At 42.1% G+C, this 9,618-nt stretch overlaps 1 non-coding gene across 1 annotated transcript; it reads right to left on the minus strand.

Annotated features, from left to right (window-relative positions):
- Positions 1-7,263: 7,263 nt before the first annotated feature.
- Trnas-gga (transfer RNA serine (anticodon GGA)) lies at positions 7,264-7,347 on the minus strand. The gene is given in 2 exon segments: positions 7,264-7,298; positions 7,308-7,347. It is a non-coding gene; the product is annotated as a tRNA-Ser (tRNA).
- Between the last annotated feature and the right edge of the window lie 2,271 nt (positions 7,348-9,618).

Consider the following 9,618-nt stretch of genomic DNA (forward strand, 5'->3'; position numbering starts at 1 on the left):
CGTCCAACGAAGGGCTGGGATCAGTACCTTCGGCCATGCAGCCGGCGTCCGGAACCGACGCCTCTGGTACGAAGACAGTGATGTGGTGGTGGTAGTTACAGGAGCTGTGTCTTGCAAGGGTGTCTCGTCGTGTGGCTCCGCAGTCACAGCGGCTTCGGCGGCTGATCCTGCGGGCGCATTTGTCTGCAGCAATGGCGCGGCATCTGTGCACACCGGCCACTCCGCTTCCACGGAAGTTAGCGGTAACGCGGTTGGCCAACACTGACTCAAAGGAAGGCCTCGGCGCTTGTTCGTGACGTCACGACAGCTAGGCAGGTCTGTTGCAGGCAGAAATGCCTGGGCGTGCATATCGCTATAAATCTCTTATTTTTGGACAAAATGTTTGGTATTGTTTTGAATTCAGCAGTTTTATTTAGATGAAAGATTTTCTTACTATCGTTAAGCTACAAATGAAGATCATAGTTCTATATTACTGATTCCTGTCGAAACAAACGTAGATCAATATGAGAAGATGCTTTGCCCTATTGCAAGCTTCGGATATTTTACATTCAAGTAACTATATTTACTTAATCCATTTTGTTATCAAAACTTAACTCAACCCCCTTACAATGAATTCGTTTCTTTTATTTATTTATTTTCGTTTGGCATCGTCACTCGAAGTGTGAACTAATTTACATGTGTAAATGTCCAACTGTTGCCAGTCATTAGATTACAATTGTTTTCAATGAAAGGAATTCTAAACAGGAAACAAAATAGCTTCATACGTCGAAAATAATGCTGAGCTTAAACTTTTTTAAACATGCACGTTAGAAAAGATAAATATTCCCCTCTTGCAACTAAAAGGAGAAAGTTTATAAGATAAAAAAAATTTATTTGTTAACACGAATATCTCTCTTTTGCCTCTTTTTCTGTCCCCCATAACCCTCCCCCAACGAGTACAATCGCAAGATATTTCATTAACACCATTCAGCATTGCAGCGCGTCAGCAATCGTAAGTATCGACATAAGTATGAAAAATCCGCTTCGACTGCACAAACTACCTGGTGTTCACCTAGGTTTCAGCGTGGGTAACCACGCCTTCTTCAGAACAAAAATAAAACAGCTTGCCTAAATAGGCATAGTCAAAGGCTAAACTCAACACCTACAGCGGCAAGACCCCATAATTTTTTTTTTTTTTACAAATACACGGTACATATGTACCAAGTCAATCATATTAGTTATCTCAACCCTGTGTGTGCTGCCTCGCCCCAGTCAACATACGATGGCCACAGGCTCTCCACGGTTCGGTCTTGCTGCTGTAGGTGTTGAGTTTAGCCTTTGACTATGCCTATTTAGGCAAGCTGTTTTATATTTGTTTTGAAGAAGGCGTGGTTACCCACGCTGAAACCTAGGTAAACACCAGGTAGTTCGTGCAGTAGAGGCGGATTTTTCATAATTATATTTCATTAACATTCAGTACTCCTCACCCGACATTCAGCCAAGATACCTAAAGAAGAGCACCAATATGTTCACAGTTTCTTGTAAAAGCAACCCAGTACAAACGTAACTTCCTCAGATTTACAAATAAGGTAAAGAAGCACGAATTCTGTTGGTGCTGGACCATGAAGTTGTTTTTTATGTCAGTCCTTAAAACAGGTGGAAATTTAAGTTCAGGAGTACACCATTTGTTAAGAAGTGTAATGAATTGCACAATTAATTGATTGTAGAAATCTCTCAGAACAATGTGTGTTGGTCAACTTCAGCCAATAGTTCCACATTTTCTTGTGTCAGAGAGGGAGACACAAACATTGTGAGTATAATAAAAATAGTACCAGGCGCTAACACTTCATACACATTTAAATTTTTGACGTACAACTCTTTCACTAATAAGAAAGACTGGCTATGAAACCCGCTATGCATGTGACACATTTTCAGATCCCTCAATGATAAAAGGAGTGTAGAATTTACACTGACTGTGCAACAAACTAAAAGTTAACTGAGATTCAAGTACAGAAGTATATGCTTTTCTAAGAAGTGTGATGAATTATGGATTTCACTGGTTGCACAAGTCACTCAGTACAAAATGTGTTGCTCACTTTTCAACTGAAGTGTCATGTTTTCTTGTTAAGAGGAGAAACACACTAGCATTATGAATGTAATGGAAAAGAAAACAATCTTATGTGATAACACTTCAGAATGTACACAATAAAAATTAAATTTTCACATCTTGCAGTGTACTGGAGAAACTTTATAAGCCAACACAATTTTTAGAAATAAAATAAATATCTCTGTCTCTTTCTTTCTTTCTTCCTTCTGTAGCAATGTGTACAGAGACAAGAAATTTCATTTCATTGACTTCCAAAGCTCCAAATACCATAGATCAACCAAAAACCTTCAGAAGAGCCCAATTGTGGCCATAGTGTGTTGCAGAAGCAACACAATATACACTAACTTCCTTATAAAATGTATTAATAATGTATAAACAGCAACAGCTCTGTTGGTGTTGGACTATGAAATTTAAGCATGACCATATACAGGGTGAGTCACCTAACATTACCGCTGGATATATTTCGTAAACCACATCAAATACTGACGAATCGATTCCACAGACCGAACGTGAGGAGTGGGGCTAGTGTAATTGGTTCATACAAACCATAAAAAATGCCCGGAAGTATGTTTTTTAACACAAACCTACGTTTTTCTAAATGGAACCCCGTTAGTTTTGTTAGCACATCTGAACATATAAACAAATACGTAATCAGTGCCGTTTGTTGCATTGTAAAATGTTAATTACATCCGGAGATATTGTAACCTAAAATTGACGCTTGAGTACCACTCCTCCGCTGTTCGATCGTGTGTATGAGAACACCGAATTACGTAGGGATCCAAAGGGAACGGTGATGGACCTTACGTACAGAAGAGACTGGAACAGCACATTACGTCCACATGCTAACACCTTTTTATTGGTCTTTTTCACTGACGCACATGTACATTACCATGAGGGGTGAGGTACACGTACACACATGGCTTCCGTTTTCAATTACGGAGTGGAATAGAGTGTGTCCCGACATGTCAGGCCAATAGATGTTCAATGTGGTGGCCATCATTTGCTGCACACAATTGCAATCTCTGACGTAATGAACGTCGTACACGCCGCAGTACATCTGGTGTAATGTCGCCGCAGGCTGCCACAATACGTTGTTTCATATCCTCTGGGGTTGTAGGCACATCACGATACACATTCTCCTTTAACGTACCCTACAGAAAGAATTCCAGAGGTGTAAGATCAGGAGAACGGGCTGGACAATTTATGCGTCCTCCAGGTCATGGTAATGTACATGTGCGTCAGTGAAAAAGACCAATAAAAAGGTGCTAGCATGTGGACGTAATGTGCTGTTCCAGTCTCTTCTGTACCTAAGGTCCATCACCGTTCCCTTTGGATCCCTACGTAATTCGGTGCTCTCCGATACACACGATCGAACAGCGGAGGAGTGGTACTCAAGCGTCAACTTTAGGTTACAATATCTCCGGATATAATTAACATTTTACAATGCAACAAACGGCACTGATTACGAATTTGTTTATATGTTCAGATGTGCTAACAAAACTAACGTGGTTTCCATTTAAAAAAACGTAGGTTTGTGTTAAAAAACATACTTCCGTGCATTTGTGTATGGTTTGTGTTAAACAATTACACTAGCCCCTCTCCTCACGTTCGGTCTGTGGAATCGGTTCGTCAGTATTTGATGTGGTTTACGAAATATATCCAGCGGTAACGTTAGGTGACTCACCCTGTATATGCTTTGGCAAGGGATTTAATGAACTGCATACTGTACTATTTGTGTAAGTCACTTGAACAGTATGCGTTGAACACTTCATTTTCTTGTCTGGAAGGACCATAATCATTACTGTAAAACAGAAGCAGAAATTTGTTTGTCCTAGTACTTTCAACTTTTGACCTACCACCAATATTTAACATAATCTTCTATCCATGTATGACATTTTCAGTGCCCTGAGTGGTAAGAGTCTAGAAAAAAATTAAAAGCAATTTCCTTTTGGTTTACTAATAATAACGCAATTACAATTACATTCATGTATTTCTTAACTTAAAGTCTGTACGTTCCTCTTCTTTTTAGCATTACAACAATCATTAATTTTCTTCACATAATCATTGAGGAGAATATTTGTAGAAACAAGTAACAGCTCACTTACTATTCTATCTTCAGAATGTCCATTTTTACAAGTGAAGTGTGGTAGGAAGAAACCTAATGTGTTTACCCTGTTAGTTGTCAAATTAATTGCAAGCTCTCTCTGATTGCTGTGTCTCAAGAATTCAGTCTCCCTGCTACTTTCAATTAGCTTCTGCACTGTTGTGTAGTTGTACATGACAGCATTCACCATATGCAAGGGTGGGTACAGCAGGCCTCCCCTGTCCATAGCTGCTATTAAAGTGTTATTGCAAGCACTGCCTTGAGGTAATGCTTCCCTGTCCAAACCCATGACTGAAGCACAAAATTCACACTTAAGTCTCTTTAGAGCAATCTGAGTACAGTATCCAAATAAATATGTAAGAAGAGGAAGCAGTTTCTCCACCTCCTTTACATCTGTAGGTGAATATTCAATGTGAATTGTGCCACTAACAGTAGATGTAGATGATCCAGTAGCGGTTTCCAGATCAACTGGAACTGTAGGGAGATTTTTTTCATCAGTATTTGTAAGAGAGACTGTTACATTCCCAATAAAATTTAATAAAAATAACATGTCAAGCTGTATCGCATTGTTTCTGTTTTTAACCAAACGATCAGTCCACAGAATGCCAGTTCAAATGGTTAGAACTACTTAAACCTAGCTAACCTAAGGACATCATCACACACATCCATGCCCTACGCGGTTCCAGACTGTAGCGCCTAGAACCGCTCTGCCACTCTGGCCGGCAGAATGCCAGTGATAAATGCTACAAATGATCTCGCTTCGAGGTTCTCTGAACGTACTCTATGTATCTGGGACGGTAAAGGTGTGTTACAAATTATTTAATTGGTATATACTCGTAGTTTAGTTATCTGGAGTAATGAGAAGTTAAACCCTTTCTCACGTGTCAAAGCGAAGGTGGTTACCCTTATCATACTAATGTAATAGTGTATCAGGGCAGAGAAATAATCTGGGCAGCCAATAAACGCTTCCAATTAAACCTGCGGAGCAGTACGAATGCGGGATTTGTGTCGAGTGCGACGCATTTCCATGAGTTCGTGGATACTGGCTGCTACTGCGAATGCCATTTCGCGCGATGTCAGACCACCATTACACGAGAAACCTTCTTTGTGTCAACTGGGTACTAGGGGCACGTGCGTCTACTGCAGCGCCCTTGGCGTTTTATTCTCGTGCCGATTCACGTCTGCCACGAGTGGTCGTTTCCATCAGCAACTCAACGCCAAAAATGTGTGCATTGTGTCAGCTGTCCGCTGCGCAGCTTGGCACCTGAATGGTGAAAGTGAAACTGTGAGAGACTCTTCTTTTTACGAAAAAATCGAAGTGCTGTAACAAAATATACAGAGAAGCAACGCTAATATATTTTATTTTTGACCAAAGCAAAACTCATGATTGACGTTATTACTAAAGGTCGTAAGGCCAATTTTTTCACATTCCTGAAAAGTGGAAGACTAAGAAACGTGTCACCCAGATATTGAAAACATCTGCATTTATCTGCTCGAGAAAATATATTCATACAAATACGCCAAACAGGTACTTTTTTGTAATTCTTCAGGCTTTCCCGGTGATCTAATGACATCTTGGGTTGTCGGGTGTTCTGCTGGATATCAGCGTCGTACTTGCACGATATTTCGGTAGCGTAACTCGTTACCTTCATCAGGTGCGACCTGAGACTACTCTTCGAGTGGAGCTGGTCAAGTATTTATGCCCGTGGCCTTCCCCCTTCGCCAGGCGCTCCCTCTGCTGTCAGCACCCGATCGCTGCGGTCTTCTGGAGCATTGCCGTTCCCTTTTCCGTCCGCTGCAGTCCTGGGTGTTCTCTTTGTGGTCTGCGCCCAACAGACACGTTCCTGGGTGTTCCATCTTCGGTCTGTTGCGTTTGGAATCCCGTCTATGGTACCAGGCATTCCCCCTGTGTTCCTCTCCCGCTCACTGTGATCTGCTGGAGCGTTGCCGTTCCATTTTCGGTCCGCTGCGGTTCTAGATACTCCCTCTGCGGTCCGCGCCCGTCAGTCCCGACCCTGGGAGTTCCATCTTCGTTCTGGTGCGCCTGGAAATCTGTATGGGGATCTTTCTCCATGTCCATGCCTCCAGAAGATCGCAGCGAGTGGGCGTGAACCGCATAGGGAGCGCCTGGTGAAGGGGGAAGGCCACATGCATAAATGCTGGACCAGGTCCACTCGAGGAGTAATCTCAGGTCGCACCTGATGAAGGTAACGAGGTGAGCTACCGAAATATCGTGCAAGTACGACGCTGATATCCGGCAGAACACCCGACAACCCAAGATGTCAGCTACTTTTTTCTTTACCCCTTGTAACTTGATTTGTATTTAAGTGCCAGGTAACATCGACAGTTATTTTTGTATATGGGGTGTCCGTTTTCCTGACATGTCCGGAAGAACAGACACCATTTTGATCCTGCAGTCATTATAATCAAGACACAAAGGAATTAATGACGTTTATCAGCTAGTGGTCATTGATTTAAGTCAGTGGGGAAAGTTGAAAAACTGTGCCGCACCGGGATTGGAAGCCGGGCCTGCTGCTCATAAGACAGATGCTGTGACCACTAAGCCATCTGGACATAGTGGTCACACTAACTGCCCGGACTAGTCTAGGACGCCTCCCGTCAGTCCATATTCTCAACCTATCCACACGCTACTGTCGTAGTGCCCCTGCCCATTATCCTCATTGCTCTCGGCGTTTCGCAGGTCCCCGTAAGAATTCGAGCGTGATGTGCATGTTCGAAAGAACCGACACCACACGTATAGTAGCAATTAATATGAGGCTGGCCAATAATCCCTTTAGTGCAGATGCACAAAACGCTCGACTCTAACGGGAATCGCGGAAACGTCGCGAGAAATGAGGATAATGGTCAGGAGCACTACGTCAGTAGTTTGTGGGTAAGTTAAGAATTTGGGTTTGACGGGAGACGTGCTAGGGTAGTCTAGGGTAGTCCGGGCAATCGTGATTGTGTCTTAATGGTTCAAATGGCTCTATGCGACTTAACTTCTGAGGTCATCAGTCCCTTAGAACTTAGAACTACTTAAACCTAACTAACCTAAGGACATCACACACATCCATGCCCGAGGCAGGATTCGAACCTGCGACCGTAGCGGTCGCGCGGTTCCAGGCTGTAGCGCCTAGAACCGCTCGGCCACCCGGGCCGGCTGTGTCTTAATGGCATAGTGGTCAGCGCACCCGAATACTGAGCAGGAGATCCGCGTTGGAATTACAGTCTTCCTCAAATTTTCTAGTTTCCCCATTCATACAAATCCGTGTCCCCTAGCAACTAAATGTAATTGATTCCTTTGTGTTCAAAAATGGTTCAAATGACTCTAAGCACTATGGGACTTAACATCTGAGGTCATCAGTTCCCTAGACTTAGAACTACTTAAACCTACCGGTATCACACACATCCATGCCCGAGGCAGGATTCGAGCCTGCGACCGTAGCAGCAGGGCGGTTCCGGACTGAAGCGCCTAGAATCGCTCGGCTTCCTTTGTGTCTTAACTATTTTTCTCACTAATTGTTTGTGATTTTTTGACTGTTCAATCTGTTTCTACAAAAAAAATTTTGTATGTATTTACATTTCTGTTTACGCATAATGTAGGCCTTTTCTTTGTCTAGGCACAGGTATTGTAAAACGTAAATACCAATAGCTTTTTGCTTGCATATATGTCGCCTCTCTTATGGGAGAGCATTAGTAGGAAAAGTATCATGTCCTTGTGGATTGTTTGGAGTACGTCGCGGAAAGGAAGTAAATAACAAAATAAACATTAGGAAGAAACAAAATCAGAAAGCCCATTACTATGTTTAGGAGTGAACCTGGCGAGAGTAGGTTAGTTTCCAATTTAGCAGACTACGACACAGTCCACAGTTTCTGCACATGCGCATTCTGCAGGACACTCAATATTTTAGAACTCCGCACTCGGTATGGTGAACTGATAATTGACATCACTGATCCACTCGCGAAGTCATTGGTGGTTAATTTACACGCAGGCACATGAAAGGCACCCACAGCGAGTAGTCGACATTGACCAGCAAGTAGCTCGTGTGAAACAAGCTGTACGTGAACTTCGGGGACAGATGAAACCAACGTTTCTTACTGACGTGAAGAAATTACGCTCCCAGAAAGAAATACAACGACCTCTAGGACTGTGTTCAGTGACACCAAGTTGTAATATGAGCATACTGAGGTGATGTAGTGTTAGCGACTCATATGTCGCGGTCATTGGCGATCAAATGGCGCAGAAGAGGATTGTCTGTGGGATCTTTGTTTTTCACAGCAGACAGGAACTGTGCTGATTTTAGAGGTGAACAGTCATTGGAACACTCATTCTAACGTACAAAGATGCCCTACCGACAAGTACATACTGCTGAACAACTGCAGTCATTTGAACGGGGTCGCATTGTGCTCCTGCGGGAAACTGGATGGACCCATATACAGACTGCTGGACATGCTGCACGATGTGGCATGCGGTGTAATTACGTGTGTGTTGTGTTGTACAATTTCAGCAAGATTACAACCAAACAAGTTACTTATTATTCATGTAACATGAGATTTTATTTAATCTTAACTTTTCCCGGCTAATGATCGTTATTTTGTTAAAGAAATCTCCACCTGGGTACGTGTAGCAATGTTGTCTGTCAAGCAGTGTAAATGTTCAAATGGCTCAGAGCACCATGCGACTTAACTTCTGAGGTCATCAGTCGCCTAGAACTTAGAACTAATTAAACCTAACTAACCTAAGGACATCACACACATCCATACCCGAGGCAGGATTCGAACCTGCGACCGTAGCGGTCGCTGCAGTGTAACTGTCACTAAGTTCATTCACAAAAATAATCATTCACAGCCAGCAAACAAGCTAAATGTATCATAAGTAATCTGAACTGAACATAAGTAATGATTCAGTGCTTTTGTTTAAAAGACTTTTTGCTAGTTGCAGATCGTTTATAGAATTTAACACTACTGTAATTCGAGGTGGTAACACTTTTCTTTAAACCAAATGAACAGTTTTGTCACACAATACCACACGAACACAACAGTAATGTATTTTCATGTCAAAATATTTCATAAAAGTTGTTACGAAACAACCAGGCTTCATACATCAGGAGATAAGAATTTATATGTAAGATGCTGTTTACATTCATAGAAGTTCAGTTTATTCACAGTCTACTGGAATTTATTACCTCAGAGTCGGTCCTCGACCGCTAATACACAATTATTATCGCAATTATAACCAGCAACATTTATATCTAAATCAATTTAAAACTGCCGCTGCAATATTTCACTAAGATGGCGGCTAACATAAGACAATCACTTATCGATTCTGGTTCAGGCTGTGTTTTACTCCTAATAAATAATATATACAGGGTGTAAATTTTAAGTTGACAAACCAGAATAACTAGAGAATAAGCTTCACACGTAAAAA

Source organism: Schistocerca serialis, chromosome 7 (assembly GCF_023864345.2).
Source record: "Schistocerca serialis cubense isolate TAMUIC-IGC-003099 chromosome 7, iqSchSeri2.2, whole genome shotgun sequence".
Classification (NCBI taxonomy): Eukaryota; Metazoa; Arthropoda; class Insecta; order Orthoptera; family Acrididae; genus Schistocerca; species Schistocerca serialis.